The sequence below is a fragment of the Hylobates moloch genome, unplaced genomic scaffold, assembly GCF_009828535.3.
Source record: "Hylobates moloch isolate HMO894 unplaced genomic scaffold, HMol_V3 SCAFFOLD_9, whole genome shotgun sequence".
NCBI classification, from domain to species: domain Eukaryota; kingdom Metazoa; phylum Chordata; class Mammalia; order Primates; family Hylobatidae; genus Hylobates; species Hylobates moloch.
This window is the reverse complement of record NW_026652284.1, coordinates 26,415,502-26,432,409: the sequence shown is the minus strand read 5'-3', so window position 1 is coordinate 26,432,409 and position 16,908 is coordinate 26,415,502. Positions and strand designations below refer to the sequence as shown.

The 16,908-nt window shown below is 46.0% G+C and overlaps 1 protein-coding gene across 3 annotated transcripts in view; it reads right to left on the bottom strand.

Annotated features, from left to right (window-relative positions):
• The window catches only part of PHACTR4 (phosphatase and actin regulator 4), a 141,565-nt gene extending 125,121 nt beyond the window's left edge, over positions 1-16,444 (bottom strand). For 2 of the 3 annotated variants that reach the window (XM_032759506.2, XM_032759507.2), the window contains exon 1: positions 16,287-16,443. The gene's annotated coding sequence lies outside the window, so the exon portion shown is untranslated. Of the gene's footprint in view, positions 1-16,286 lie in introns of all 3 variants that reach the window. The other variant, XM_032759508.2, reaches the window with a different exon arrangement.
• Between the last annotated feature and the right edge of the window lie 464 nt (positions 16,445-16,908).

The window sequence follows — 16,908 nt, the reverse complement described above, 5'->3', positions numbered from 1 at the left end:
TATATATATATATATATATATAATATATAATTTTTTTTTTTTGAGGCAGAGTCTCCCTCTGTCGCCCAGGCTGGAGTGCAGTGGCATGATCTCGGCTCACTGCAACCTCTGCCTTCCGGGTTCACGCCATTCTCCTGCCTCAGCCTCCCAAGTAGCTGGGACTACAGGCGCCCACCACCATGCCTGGCTATTTTTTGTATTTTTAGTAGAGACGGGGTTTCACCATGTTAGCCAGGATGGTCTCGATCTCCTAACCTCTTGATCTGCCCGCCTCAGCCTCCCAAAGTGCTGGGATTACAGGCATGAGCCACTGCACCCAGCCTATTATTATTATTTTTTGAGACAGAATCTCGCTCTGTTGCCCAGGCTGGAGTGCAGTGGCGCCATCTCGGCTCACAACCTCTGCCTCCTGGGTTCAAGTGATTCTCTTGTCTCAGCCTCCCGAGCAGCTGGGATTACAGGCACATGCCTCCACGCATGGCTAATTTTTGTATTTTTAGTAGAGACAGGGTTTCACCATGTTGGTCAGGCTGGTCTTGAACTCTTGACCTCATGATCTGCCCGCCTCGGCCTCCGAAAGTGCTGGCATTACAGGTATGAGCCACTGAGCCTGGACATTTTATTATTTTTATTTATTCATTTATTTTTTTCTTATTGAGATGGAGTCTCACTCTGTCCCCCAGGCTGGAGTGCAGTGGTGCGATCTCGGCTCGCTGCAACCTCCACCTCCCAGATTCAAATGATTCTCCTGCCTCAGCCTCCCGAGTAGCTGGGAGCAATTCTCCTGTCTCAGCCTTTCAAGAAGCCAGGACTACAGGCATGCACCACCATGCCCGGCTAATTTTTGAATTTTTAGTAGAGATGGGGTTTCACCATGATGGCCAGGCTGGTCTCAAACTCCTGACCTCTGGTGATCCGCCTGCCTCGGCCTCCCAAAGTGCTGGGATTACAGGCGTGAGCCACTGTGCCTGGCCCTGAATGACTTTTGAGTAAATAATGAAATTAAGGCAGAAATCAAGAAGTTCTTTGAAACTAATGAAAACAAAGATGTATCATACCAGAATCTCTGGGACACAGCTAAGGCAGTGTTAAGAGGGATATTTAGAGCACTAAATACCCATATTAAAAAGTTACAAAGATCTCAATTTAACAACCTAACATCACAACTAAAAGAACTAGATAACCAAGAGCAAATCAATCTCAAAGCTAGCAGAAGAGAAGAAATAATCAGCATCAGAGCTGAACTGAAGGAGATTGAGACACTGAAAACTCATTCAGAAGATCAACAAATCCAGGAGGGATTTGGGTTTTTTGTGTTTTATTTTATTTATTTATTATTATTTTTTGAGATAGAGTATCACTCTGTTGTCCAGGCTGGAGCACAGTGGTGCAGTCTTGGCTCACTGCAACCTCCACCTCCCAGGTTGAAGCGATTCTCATGCCTTAGGCTCCCAAGTAGCTGGGATTACAGGTGTGTACCACCATACGTGGCTAACTGTATTCTTAGTAGAGATGGAGTTTCGCCATGTTGGCCAGGCTAGTCTGAAACTCCTTGCCTCAAGTGATCGACCCACCTTGGCCTCCCAAAGTGCTGGGATTACAGGCATGAGCCCTTGTGCATGACGGAGTTGGGTCTTTGAAAAAAGTAATACAACAGACTGCTAGCTAGACTAATAAAGATGAAAAGAGAGAAGATTCAAATAATCACAATCAGAAATGACAAGGGGCTACTACCACTGACCCCACAGAAATACCAATAACCATCCGATAATATTATGAACACCTCTATGTACATAAACTAGAAAATCTAGAAAAAATGGATAATTCCTAGACACACACACCCTCCCACGACTAAACCAGGAAGAAATTGAATCCCTCAACAGACAAATAATGAGCTCTGAAACTGAGTCGGTAATAAATAGCCTATCAGCCAAAAAGAGCTCAGGACCGGATGGATTCACAGCTGAATTCTAACAGATGTACCAAGAAGAGCTGGTACCATTCCTGCTGAAACTATTCCAAAAGAATGAAGAGGAGGGACTCCTTCCTAACTCATTCTATGAGGCCAGCATCATCCCGATACCAGAACTTGACAGAGACACAACAAAAAAAGAAAACTTCAGGTCAATATTCTTGATGAATATCAATGCAAAAATCCTCAATAAAATACTGACAAATCAAATCCAGCAGCACATCAAAAAGCTTACCCACCACGATCAAGTAGGCTTTAGCCTTGGGATGCAAGGTTGGTCCAACATACGCAAATTCGTAAATATGATTCATCACATAAACAGAACTAAAGACAAAAACCACATGATTATCTCAACAGATGCAGAAAAGGCTTTCGATAAAATTCAATACCACTGCACGTTAAAAATTCAATGAAGTAGGTATTTAAGGGCATCTAAATAGGAAGAGAGGAAGTCAAACTATTTTTGTCTGTAGACAACATGATCCTATATCCAGAAAACCTCACTGTCTCAGCACAAAAGCTCCTTAAGCTGATAAACAACTTCAGCAAAATCTCAGGATACAAAATCAATGTGAAAAATCACTAACATTCCTATACGTCAACAACAGTCAAGCTGAGTGCCGAATCAGGAACACAATCCCATTCACGACTGCTACACACACACACAAATACCTAGGAATATAGGTAACCAGGGAGGTGAAAGATCTCTATAAAGAGAACTACAAAACACTGCTCAAAGAAATCAGAGATGACACAAACAAATGGAAAAACGTCCCATACCTATGGATAGGAAGAATCAATATTGTTAAAATGGCCATACTCCTCAAAGAAATGTATAGATTCCATGCTATTCTTATTAAAGTACTATTGACATTCTTCACAAAATTAGAAAAAAAATTATTTTAAAATTCATATGGAACCAAAAGAGCCAAGGAAATCCTAAGCAAAAAGAACAAAGCTGGAGGCACCATGCTATTCAACATAAAACTATACTACAGGGCTACAGTAACCAATACAGCATAGTACTGGTACAAAAAAAGACACATAGACCAATGGAACAGAATAGAGAACTCAGAAATAAAGGCCACACACCTACAAGTATCTGATCTTTGATAAACCAGACAAAAATAGGCAATGAGGAATTCCTCATTCAATAAATGGTGCAGGAGGCCAGGCGCGGTGGCTCATGCCTGTAATCCCAACACTTTGGGAAGCCAACGTGGGTGGATCGCTTGAGGTCAGGAGTTCGAGACCAGCCTGACCAAATGGTGAAACCCCATCTCTACTAAAAACACAAAAATTAGCCAGACATGGTGGCGGGGCCTGTAGTCTCAGCTACTCGGTAGGCTGAGTCAGGAGAATCACTTGAATCCAGGAGGCAGAGGTTACAGTGAGCCAAGATCGTGCCACTGTACTCCAGCTTGGGTGACAGAACGAGACTGTCTAAAAATAAAGAAATAAATTAATAATAATAAATAAATAAATTAACAGTGCTGGGATAACTGGCTAGCCATATGTAGAAGATTGAAAATAGATCCCTTCCTTACTCTATATACAAAAATTAACCTAAGACAGATTAAAGACTTAAATGTAAAACCTGAAACTACAAAAACACTGGAAGATAACCTAGGCAATACCATTCTGGACATAAAAATGGGCAAAAATTTCATGACAGGCCGGGTGCAGTGGCTCATGCCTGTAGTCCCAGCACTTTGGGAGGCTGAGGCGGAAGGATCATGAGGTCAGGAGATCGAGACCATCCTGGCTAGCACGGTGAAACCTCGTCTCTACTAAAAATACAAAAAATCAGCCAGGCATGGTGGCGGGCGCCTGTAGTCCCAGCTACTCAGGAGGCTGAGGCAGGAGAATGGCGTGAACTCAGGAGGCGGAGCTTGCAGTGAGCTAAGATCACGCCACTGCACTCCAGCCTGGGCAACAGAGTGAGACTCCGTCTCAAAAAAAAAAATTTCATGACAGAGACACCAAAAGCAATTACTACGAAAGCAAAAATTGATAAATAGGATCTAATTAAAGAGCTCCTGCACAGCAAAGGAAACTATCAACAGGGTGAACAGACAACCTACAAAATGGGAGAAAAGTTTTGCAAACTATGCATCTGACAAAGGTCTAATATCCAGCATCTATAAGGAACTTAAACAAATTTGTAAGAGGAAAACTAAACAACCCCATTAAAGAGTAGGCAAAGGGCTGGACGCAGTGGCTCATGCCTGTAATCCCAACACTTTGGGAGGCCAAGGTAGGTGGATCACTTGAGGCCAGGAGTTCGAGACCGGCCTGGCCAACATGGTGAAAGCTCATCTCTACTAAAAATACAAAAATTAGCCAGGCGTGGTGGTGCAGTCGTCCCAACTACTCAGGAGGCTGAAGCACAAGAATAATTTGAAGCTGGGAAGCAGAGGTTTCAGTGAGCCAAGATTGTGCCCCTGCACTCCAACTTAGACAACAGAGCAAGACTCTGTCTCAAAAAGAAAAAAGAAAAAAGTGGGCAAAGGACATGAACTGACATTTTTCAAAAGAAGACGTACATACAGCCAACAATCATATGAAAAAAGCTCAACATCACTGACCATTAGAGAAATGCAAATCAAAATGACAATGAGATATCATCTTATACCAGTCAGGATGACTAGTATTAAAAAGTCAAAAAATAGGCCAGGCCGGGCGTGGTGGCTCATGCCTGTAATCCCAGCACTTTGGGAGGCTGATGCGGGCAGATCACGAGGTCAGGAGATCGAGACCATACTGGCTAACACGGTTTAACTGCGTCTCTACTAAAAACACAAAAAATTAGCCGGGCATGGTGGCATGCGCCTGTAGTCCCAGCTACTTGGGAGGCTGAGGCAGGAGATCGCTTGAACCCGGGAGGCAGAGGTTGCAGTGAGCTAAGATCGCGCCACTGCACTCCAGCCTGGTCGACAGAGCAAGACTCCATCTCAAAAAAAAAAAAAAAAAATAGGCCAGGCGCAGTGGCTCACGGCTGTAATCTCAGCACTTTGGGAGGCTGAGGCGGGCAGATCACGAGGTCAGGATTTCGAGACCAGACTGTCAACATGGTGAAACTCTGTCTCTACAAAAATACAAAAATTAGCCGGGCATGGTGGTGTGGGCCTGTAATCCCAGCTACTGGAAAGACTGAGAGGAGAACTGCTTGAACCCGGGAAGCGGAGGCTGCAGTGAGCCGAGATCATTCCAATGCACACCAGCCTGGGTGACAGAGCAAGACCCCGTCTCAGAAAAAAAAAAAAGTCAGAAAATAATAGATGCTGGCGAGGTTGTGGAGAAAAAGAAATGCTTCAACTATTGTGGAAGACAGTGTGGCAATTCCTCAAAGACTTAGAAATACCATTCAACCCAGAAATCCCATTACTGGTTATATACCCAAAGGAATATAAATCATTCTATTATAAAGACATATGCACACATATGTTCACTGCAGCACTATTCACGACAGCAAAGGAATCAACCTAAATGTCCATCAAAAGTAGACTAGATAAAGAAAAGGTGGTACATATACACCATGCAATACTATGCCGCCATAAAGAACAACAAGATCATGTCCTTTGCAGGAACATGGGTGGAGCTGGAGGCCATTATCTTTAGCAAACTAATGCAGAAACAGAAAAACAAGTATCACGTGTTCCAAATAGCGCATGATGAGAACACATGGACACAGAGGGGAAAAACACTCACTGGTGCCTATCAGAGAGTGGAGGATGGGAGCAGGGAGAGGATCTGGAAAAATAACTAATGGGTACTAGGCTTAATATCTGGATGACAAAATAATCTGCACAACAAACCTCCATGATACAAGTTTACCTATATACCAAGCCTTGCACATATATCTCTGAACATAAAAGTTAAATTTAAAAAAACACAGAATAACATTTTTATCCCACACATCTAAATTAGTTTGTCCAAAAGTTGAAAAAAAGTTGATAATAGAAACACAAGTTGAGAATATAACATTTACTCCACTTATGGACAAATAATTTTACAATTATGGAATATAAGAAATTATAGGCCAGGGCCAGCCACAGGGGCTCACACCTGTAATTCTAGCACTCTGGGAGGCCAAGGTGGATGGATCACTTGAGACCAGGAGTTCAAGACCAGCCTAGGCAACATGGCGAAATCTCATCTCTACAAAAATTTTTAAAAATAAGCCTGGCGTGGTGGCCCGCACCTATAGTCCCAGCTACCCAGGAGGCTGAGGTGGAAGGATCACCTGTCTGAGCCTGGGGAGGTAGAGGTTGCAGTGAGCTGTGGTCACACCACTGCACTCCAGCCTGGGTGACAGACTGAGACTCCGTTTCAAAAAAAAAAAAAAGAAAGAAAGAAATTATAGGCTGGCCATGGTGGTTCATGTGTGTAATTCAAGCACTTTGGGAGGCCCAGGCAGGAAGATCGCTTAAGCCTAGGCGTTCAAGACCATGTGGCGAAATCCCATCTCTACAAAAAACACAAAAATTAGCCAGGCATCGCGGTATGCCTGTAGTCCCAGCTACTCAGCAGGCTGAGATGGGAAGATTGCTTGAGCCCGGGGTGGGGTGGGGGGTTGAGGCTGCAGTGAGCCATGACTGTGCCACTGTACTCCAGCTTGGGCAACAGAGCAAGACTCTGTCTTAAAAAAAAAATACATACATAAATAAAAATAAAAATAAATAAACCTAGATCAGTGCCTGGGTAATAATCAACTGGTAACAACTACTCTTAGTTCACCTTCCATGTCCACCACTTCCAAATATATCTTCTCTCACCCTTTATTTCTTCATGTTCCTCTTCAAAGCTTACTGTTTCATGAGCTTTTCATTCTATTTCCTCCTAAGGCTTCTTCATTATCTACATTTTCTCTGTGCAGATCTCCAATATCTGCCTCTCTGCTGGCTGCTTTCCCTTTCCCTTCAAACATGTCAAACCTCTCCCATCCTTAAAATCAAAACAAAACAAAACATTCTAAATACTTCCTCTATTTTTTCCCCTTGTGCCCTTGGGTTGTTAAAAAAAGGGGGGCTGGGGGGAGAAAGAAAGAAAGAAAAACAAAAAAATGGTTAAAAAAATATATATTTTTTTTGAGATGAAGTCCCACTCTGTCACCCAGGCTGGAGTGCAATGGCATCATCTTGGCTCATTGCAACCTCCGCCTCCTGGGTTCAGGGATTCTCCTGCCTCAGCCTCCTGAGTAGCTGGGATTACAGGCACTTGCCGCCACACGCAGCTAATTTTTCTTTTTTTTTTTTTTTTTTTTTTTTTTTTTAGTAGAGACGGGGTTTCACCATGTTAGCCAGGCTGGTCACGAACTCCTGACCTCAGGTGATCCACCCACCTCAGCCTCCCAAAGTGCTGGGAATATAGGTGTGAGCCACTGCGCCTGGCCAAATTTTTATTTGATATTTTATTTTATTTTATTTTTTCTATTCTATTCTATTCTATTCTATTCTATTCTATTCTATTTTATTTTATTTTATTTTATTTTTTTGAGATGGAGTCTTCGCTCTGTTGCCCAGGCTGGAGTGCAGTGGTGCGATCTCGGCTCACTGCAAGCTCTGCCTCCCGGGTTCATGCTATTCTCCTGCCTCAGCTTCCCGACCAGCTGGGACTACAGGCACCCGCCACCACTCCTGGCTAACTTTTTGTATTTTTTTTTTTTTTTTTGAGACGGAGTCTCGCTCTGTCACCCAGGCTGGAGGGCAGTGGCACGATTTCGGCTCACTGCAAGCCACGCCTCCCGGGTTCATGCCATTCTCCTGCCTCAGCCTCCCGAGTAGCTGGGACTATAGGCGCCCACCACCACGCTCGGATAATTTTTTGTATTTTTAGTAGAGACGGGGTTTCACCGTGTTAGCCAGGATGGTCTCGATTTCCTGACCTTGTGATCTGCCCGCCTCGGCCTCCCAAAGTGCTGGGATTACAGGCCTGAGCCACCGCGTCTGGCCAAAAATTTTTAACAAGTACATAAATACCTTCTCTAAACCCTCTCACCTACCATCAAGATAGTAAGCAATTTTCTTTTTTTTTTTTTTTTTTTTTTTTGAGATGGTCTTTCACTCTGTCTACCTGGGCTGGAGTGCAGTGGTGCAACTATGGCTCATTGCAGCCTCAGCCTTCCAGGCTCAGGCAATCCTCCCACCTCAGCCTCCAGAGTAGCTGAGACTACAGAAGCGTGCCACATGCCGAGCTAACTTTTTGTATTTTTTGTAGAGACAGGGTTCTGCCATGTTGGCCAGGCTAGTCTTGAACTCCACCTTGTGGCCTCATGATCCTAGGATTACAGGCTGGAGCCACCACGCCTGGCCTACAGATCATTTTAAAACACTTTGATGGGCTGGGTGTGGTGGCTCATGCCTGTGATCCTGGCACTTTGGGAGGCTGAGGCGGGCTGATCACTTGAGGTCAGGAGTTCAAAACCAGCCTGGCCAACATTGTGAAACCCCATCTCTACTAAAAATACAAAAAATTATGGACACAGGAAGGGGAACATCACACTCCGGGGACTGTTGTGGGGTGGGGGGAGGGGGGAGGGACAGCATTAGGAGATATACCTAATGCTAAATGACGAGTTAATGGGTGCAGGAAATCAACATGGCACATGGATACATATGTAACAAACCTGCACATTGTGCACATATACCCTAAAACTCTAAAGTATAATAAAAAAAAAAAAAGAAAAAAATACAAAAAATTAGCAGGGCATAGTGGTGCACGCCTGTAATCCCAACTACTCAAGAGGCTGAGGCAGGAGAATCGCTTGAACCCAGGAGGTGGAGGTTGCAGTGTGCCAAGATCACACCACTGCACACCAGCCTGGGCGACAGAGAGGGACTCCCGTCTACAGAAAAAAAAAGAGGCTGGGCGCAGAGGCTCACGCCTGTAATCCTACCACTTTGGGAGGCCAAGGTGGGTGGATCACCTGAGGTCCGGAGTTCAGGACCTCAGGACCAGCCTGGCCAACCTGGCGAAACCCTGTCTCTACTAAAAACACAAAATTTAGCCAGGCGTGGTGGTGAGCGCCTGTAATCCCAGCTACTTGGAAGGCTGAGGCTGGAGAATCGCTTGAACCCGGGAGGCAGAGGTTGCAGTAAGCTGAGATCACACTGTCACTCCAGCCTGAGTGACAAGAGCGAAACTCCATTTCAAAAAAAAATTAAGGCTGGGCGCAGTGGCTCACACCTGTAATCCCAGCACTTTGGGAGGCTGAGACAGGTGGATCACGAGGTCAGGAGATCGAGACCATCCTGGCTAACAGAGACGTGAAACCCCGTCTCTACTAAAAATACAAAAAAATTAGCCAGGCGTGGTGGTGGGCGCCTGTAGTCCCAGCTACTCGGGAGGCTGAGGTAGGAGAATGGCATGAACCCGGGAGGGGGAGCTTGCAGTGAGCCGAGATCGCGCCACTGCACTCCAGCCTGGGCGACAGGGCAAGACTCTGTCTCAAAAAAAAAAATTAAAAGGTCTACATAGGCCCAGTGCAGTGGCTCACGCCTGTAATCCCAACACTTTGGGAGGCCAAGGCGGGTGGATCGCTTCAGCTCAGGAGTTCAAGACTGGTCTGGGCAACATAATGAGACCTTGTCTCTAGTAAAAGAAAAAGAAAAAAGAAAAAATTAGCCAGGCATGGTGGTGCACGCCTGTAGTCCCAGCTACTCAGGGGGCTGAGGTGGGAGGAGTGCTTGAGCCTGGGAGAGGTCAAGGCTGCAGTGAGCCCTGATCATGCCACTGGACTCCAGCTTGGGTGACAGAGTGAGACTCTTTTTTTTTTTTTTGAGACAAGGTCTCACTCTGTCACCCAGGCTGGAGTCCAGTGGCACAATCTTGGCTCATTGCAACCTCCACTTCCTAGGTTCAAGTGATTTTTGTGCCTCAGCCTCCCGAGTAGCTGGGACCACAGCAGGGAAAAAAAGAAAAAGAAAGAAAAGAAAAAGGTCTACATAATTTGGTTATGGTAGCCCCTGTGAAGACATGACTATGAAAGTTTTGTTTGTTTGTTTGTTTGTTTTGAGATGGAGTTTCGCTCCTGTTGCCCAGGCTGGAGTGCAATGGCGTGATCTCAGCTCGCAGCAACCTCCGCCTCCCGAGTTCAAGCCATTCTCCTGCCTCAGCCTCCCAAGTAGCTGGGATTACAGGCATGTACCACCACACCCGGCTAATTTTGTATTTTTAGTAGAGACAGGGTTTCCTCCATGTTGGTCAGGCTGGTCTCCAACTCCGGGCCTCAGGTGATCCACCCGCCTCGGCCTCCCACAGTCCTGGGATTAGAGGCGTGAGCCACCGCGCCCAGCTGACTATGAAAGTTTTACAACAGGACTTTAGAGCTGCCTCAGAATAAAGAATCCATCCATTCCCTTCTCTCTTTCCTATTTTACTTATTTACTTATTTTTTGAAACAGGGTCTCCAGCTCTGTCACCCAGGCTGTAGTGTGGTGGCACAATCATAGCTCACTGCAGCCTCAAACCGTGGGGCTCAAGTGATCCTCCTACCTCAGCCTCCTGAGCAACTGGGACTACAGATGTCCACAACCATGCCTGGCTGATTTTTAAGTTTTGTTTTTTTTTTTTGTAGAGACAAAGTCTTGCTACGTTGCCCAGGCTGGTCTCAAACTCCTGGGATAAACATAAAGTGATCCTCCTGCCTTAGCCTCCCGAAGCACTGGGATTACAGGCATGAGCCGCTGGGCCCAGCCTCTCTCTTTCTTTATAAATAATCTTCTTCCAGTGCTCCTTGTTTTCTTTTCTTTAGTTTTTTTTTTTGGGGGGGGGGCGGGCAGGAGTGGTGGGAGGATGGAATCTTGCTCTGTCACCCAGGCTGAAGTGCAGTGGCACAATCTCTGCTCACTGCAACCTCTGCCTCCTGGGATCAAGCAAGTCTCATGCCTCAGCCTCCCAAGTAACTGGGACTACAGGCATGGGCCACCACCCCCAGCTAATTATTTTTAGTAGAGATGGGGTTTTGCCATGTTGGCCAAGCTCGTCTCGAACTCCTGGCCTCAAGTGATCTGCTTGCCTTGGCCTCCCAGAGTGCTGGGATTACAGGCGTGAGCCACCGTGCTGGGCCTCTTCTTCTAATAGTAGTAAAAATAACTTGCTACAGGAATTTGAAGCAAATAATGTATTCAAATACTTATTCTACTCCCTCTTAGAAACAATCCACAAGATAGAAAGAGCAGGAATCAATTACATCCATGTTAAAGATGAGAAAACTAAAGCTCAAAGAGGTTGAGTTGCTCAAGGTTGCAGTTATATGAGGGAATTTTATTTATTTAGTGCTTATTTACTGTCAGACTCCTTCCTCTTCCCAGCCAACTCTAATCAGTAGGTAAACCCCAAGAGGGAAAATACTTGTTTTCACTGTTTTGTCCTCAATGTCTACAACAGTGCCTAGAATATAACAGACTTTCCGTATTTGTTGACTGAATGAACAGACGGTTTTGGTAATGAAGTAAACCAACAGCAAAAGCACAAGGAAAAAAGTTCTTTCCCATTATAATGCAATAATAAAAGATTTCAAACAGGCTACTACCAGTTAGAAAGGCTAGACTACATAATTGTATTGACTCAATTCCATTGGCATGTTATGCATTTTACCTAATAAGCAAGGGAGGTGAAGTAGGTTTCTGTTTCTGATGTCACATTCAAGGCATGTACTAACATAAATCCAAGACTTAACTGCAGGTTTGAAACTGATTAAAAGTTTTTATTAAAAGCAGAAACTAGAGAAAGCATTCTCTTGAGTCCCGATGGTCTGACTAAAAAAGTACAGTATCTTAATTTCAGTTCTGCCTTCAACGTTAGTTTCAGCAGCCAAAGCTATTGTATTTATGTTCGCCAACATATTTAATAAACCTTATAGCAAAAATTAGGGGAAACCAAAACTGAGTAACTCACCACTTTTTGAGCATTGCATAAAACTGCCATTCTGCCTAGGCACAAGGTAATCACAGCATATCAAGACAAAGTAATGGGACCAATGTTCAATATCATTTAAGAGAAAGACTCATTGTTTATGGTTCCAGAAATTCCAGTTCCTTGTAAATCAATCTGCCTTAATTGGAAAATATTTTCCATTTTCTCCAATATTTAGATTTTAGCAAATTAAAGCTGTTGGTGCTGGTAAGATTAGTAGCTGTAATAAGTGTGAGGTAACTGAAAGAGGACTAGACTTGAAGTATGGTTTACTCTGATATTTCCTACCTGGGCTAACTATAACCTTGGGCAAGTCACTTCAACATTTTAGAGGCTAGGCTTTATCAGCTGTAAAATGAGAGTAACAACCATCTCACAGAACTGTAATGAGGATTAAATGACACAATGTGTATTAATTTGTTTAAAAAATGATACTGGGAGGCTGGGCATGGTGACTCATGCCTGTAATCCCAGCACTTTGGGAGGCTGAGGTGAGAGGATCGCCTGAGCCAAGGAATTTGAGACCAGGCTGGGCAACATGGCGAGACCCGTCTCTATAAAAATTATAAAATAAAATTATGGGCCAGGCGCGATGGCTGATGCCTGTAATCCCAGAACTTTGGGAGGCCGAGGTGGGCGGATCATCTGAGGTCAGGAGTTCAAGACCAGCCTGGCCCACATGGTGAATCCCCGTCTCTACTAAAAATACAAAATTAGCCAGGCGTGTTGGCACCTGCCTGTAATCTCAGCTACTCAGGAGGCTGAGGCAGAAGAATCACTTAAACCCGGGAGGTGGAGGTTGCAGTGAGCCAAGATCGTGCCATTGCACTTCAGCCTGGGCAAAAAGAGTGAAACTCCGTCTCAAAAAAAAAAAAAAAAATTATGTTTAAAACAAACAAAATAAATAAATAAATATATAGCCAGACACAGTGGCTCACGCCTATAATCCCAGCACTCTCGGAGGCTAAGGTAGGAGGACTGCTTGAGTCCAGGAGTTCAAGACCAGCCTGGGCAACATAGGGAGACCTCGTGTCCACAAAAAAATTAAAAAATTAGCCAAGTGTGGTAGTGTGCACCTGTAGTCCCAGCTACTCAGAAGGCTGAAGTGGGAGGATCACTTGAGCCCAGGAGGTTGAGGCTACAGTGGGCCATGATCATAGCATTGTACTCCAGCCTGGGGGACAGAACAAGACCTTGTCTCAAAAAAAAAATAATAATCATAATCATAAAAATAAATAATATTGAGAAAATTGTCATGTTTGTACAATTAAGCAACAGTCAATAGCAACTGCTGTTTTTTAGTTTATTATTCTTTTCTTTCTTTTTTTTTGAGACTGAGTCTCGCTCTGTTGCTCAGGCTGGAGTGCAGTGGCGCAATCTCAGCTCACTGCAACCTCCATCTCCCAGGTTCAAGTGATTCTCCTGCCTCAGCCTCCCAAGTAGCTGGGATTACAGATGCCCACCACCACACCTGGCTAATTTTTATATTTTTAGTAGAGACGGGGTTTTACCATGTTGGCCAGGCTGATCTCGAACTCCTGACCTCAGGTGATCTGCCAGCCTCGGCCTCCCAAAGTGCTGAGATTACAGGTGTGAGCCACCGCGCCCAGCCAGTTTATTATTAAAACTAGAGCAATTCTGTGGTTGCTTCTTCAAACCATAGCCAGGAAAACACAAAAGACCCTCACTCATTGCTGGATTAAAAATTGAAGAACTGCATTAAGGATCTACTATCCCTATACAGTATTACTAATACAATCTAGGATTCTCAAGAGTAAGTCATTTCCATTATGAGATATCAAACAAAGTAATACAGCGTGAAGGGCTTTATTTTGCCTACTCGGCTAGGGCAGGAATTAACCTATCTAACGTCAATAACCTTCCCTGATTCATGCAAAGGGGTCCTCCTGGCTGTCCTCATCCCAGACACCTGAAATATGAATTAATCTATTTTTCAAAAGGGTTATTTGCAATGACCTTCTTTAGAATTTTTTATTGGCCAGGCACGGTGGCTCACACCTGTAATCCCAGCACTTTGGGAGGCGGAGGCAGGTAAATCACTTGAGGTCAGGAGTTCCAGACCAGCCTCGCCAACACGGTGAAACACCATCTCTACTAAAAAAAAAAAAAAAAAAATTAGCCAGGCGTGGTGGCACATGCCTGTAATCCCAGCTACTCGGGAGGCTGAGGCAGGAGAATCGCTTCAAACCAGGAGGCAGAGGTTGCAGTGAGCCAAGATCACGCCACTGCACAGCCTGAGCAACAGAGCAAGACTCCATCTCAAAAAACAAAAATGGAATTCTTTATCTTAACGTTTAATACCAGTACTTTGGGAGGGAGGATCACTTGGGCCCAGCAGTCCAAGACCAGCCTGGGCAACAGAGTGGGACCCCAATCACTACAAATTTTTTTTTTTTAATTTGTTTTAATTAGCTGGGCTGGTGGCCTGTGTCTGTTGTCCCAGCTACTCTGAAGGCTGAGACTTGAGCCCAGGAGGAGGTCCAGGCTGCAGTGAGCAGTGCTCAACTCACTGCACTCCAGCCTGGGAAACCCAGCGAGACCCTATTTCAAAAAATAAATACATAAAAATTGGCCAGGCACGGTGGCTCACGCTTGTAATCCCAGCACTTTGGGAGACCGAGGCGGGTGGTTCACCTGAGGTCAGGAGTTCAAGGCCAGCCTGGCTAACATGGTGAAACCTTGTCTCTACTAAGAATACAAAAATTAGCTGGGCATGGTGGCACACACCTGTAATCCCAGCTACTCAGGAGGCTGAGGCAGAAGACTTGCTTCAACCTGGGAAGTAGAGGTTGCACTGAGCCAAGATCGTGCCATTGCATTCCAGCCTGGGTAACAGAGTGAGACTCTGTCTCAAAATAAATAAATTAATTAAATAAAAATAAATTAAATTAAATTAAATAGTCGGGCACAGTGGCTCATGCCTCTAGGCCCAGGCATCTGGGAGCCTCCGGTGGGAGGATGGCTTAAGCCAAGAAGTTCGAGGCTGCAGTGACCTAGGAGCTCTCCACTGTACTCAAGCTTCAGCAACCAAGTAAGACTCTTGTCTCTTAAATGAAACAAACAAACAAATTTTACCTTACGCTGATTCTAGCAATGCAGTCTTCCAACAGCAGGACATACACAGTTACCACTATCTAGCCAAATTTGATCAAATCCACAATCCACCCAGTTCCGCGGTTTCCGGTAAGAATCTACCACACCTCATCCCCTAAACTGGCTTCATTCCTATCATCCCCTAAACTGGCTTCATTCCTAAACTGGCTTCATTCCTTTTTTTTTTTTTTTTAATGGGGTCTTGCTGTGTTGCCCAGGCTGGTCGAGAACTTCTGGCCTCAAGCGGTTCTTCTGCTTCAGCCTCCAGAATAGTTGGCATTACAGGCGCGCGCCACCATGCCCGAAATTCATTAATTTAGCGAAAAAGTAAGTGACTTCTAGAAGCCACTGGGTTTCTGGTTCCTCTATAAAGCAAATTCTTCCACTGAAGGACTTTTTCCTTCCACTTTTTGTTTTAAAAAGAAAAAGAAAAGGAAGAGGTTGGAGGGAGCGAGGAGCTGAGTGTCCGAATGAAGCACTGGAGGTTTTTTTTTTGCAAGCAATCAGTGATGCCCTGTAAGTCACTCTCCTCCGAGATTTGGGAGGTGCGTGAACTGCCATTCTACCATTCACCACTGGTTCTTTGGTCCACCGATCACAGATGTGAGCTGCACAGACATCGCAGCAAATTCGATGCGTTCCCGGTTTCCCGGAGCCGGGGTGTAGAGGGTGGGAGAGAGGGGTCGCTTCTTTTCCTTAAACTTATCTCTCCACCAAGAAAAACGTCTGGAGTTTCGTGCCCTGAAGCCGCCGCGGGCTGATGTTTAAAAGTTAAATAATAACCTCCAGGTTTTTACAGAAACTCCGCCTGGCTCCGAAGCCCCAGTTCTGCCCGGCCGGGGTGCAGAGGTCTGCGGCAGGACGGTTTTGAAAAATGTACTTTGACCCGATCCGGTTACTGTAACCGGATCCCCAGGGAGCAGTCGCCGTTGGGGACCGGCGGAACAGGCTCCCCCGTGGCGGAGACTCCATGCACGGGCACAAAGGGGGCGCAACGCAGCCCAGACAAAAGGGCCCAGCCAAGTCTCGGGGGGCGGAGAGGGCGAGCCTGCGCGGGCCCTGCCTCAGGCGGGGAAGCCTGGGCTGGACCGTTGTGGGAGGGCCGAGGAGGGAGGCGGCGGCCCCGCCCCGCCCTGGCCCGAAGCGACGGCGACCCGGGCCGTTACCTTCCGCCCGGACCGGGACCCTCTAGCAGGGCCAAGAACGGGGTCGCAGCCCGAGAGGAGCCCGCAGCCTGATCCTGAGCGCGTCCTGCTCACTTTCCCTTGCTCGCTGAACTCACCCAGGTCTCCGCCGCCGCCTCCTCAGCCTCCACAGCAGCCTCTCCCGGAAATCCTACCTGGCCCGTTGGCCGCCAGGCAGCTGCCGGAGCCCTCGGCCCCGGGGGAGGGGGAAAAAGGGAGCGGGCTGGATACTGTGGAGTAGGACGTGCCGCCGCGGAGGTTCACGGGACTTGTAGTCCCCAGCAGGGGCCGGTTGCGCGGCGAGCTGAACAAAATGGCGGGAAGCGTGCGTCGTTTCTCTCCGGGCGGTCGCCCTCCTTACGGCCTCTCTGGGCATGCGCTGGCTGCTGCGCGCACCTTGTGTGTAAAAGAACTTGGGCACCCTTCCTGGTACTGTGGGAGGCAAAGGTCTTTGGGCTTGGGAGGACAGGGTTCAATACGGGGCTCCAGGCAGTACCCAAAAAGGGAACTGATAAAAGAGTGTTGTTTGAGAAAACTGTATCCCTGACTGGCCAAATTTCAATCATAACCTTCCCAAAGGAAAAACTATTTATTGAGGACCAATTTGAAATGCAAAAAAACGTACAAGCAAGTTATCTACCCTCAGTGTTGTGCGTAAGAAACCCAGGAATTATTCTGGACACTTCCCTCAAGCCATTAAGTCCAGTCATTCTACATCCC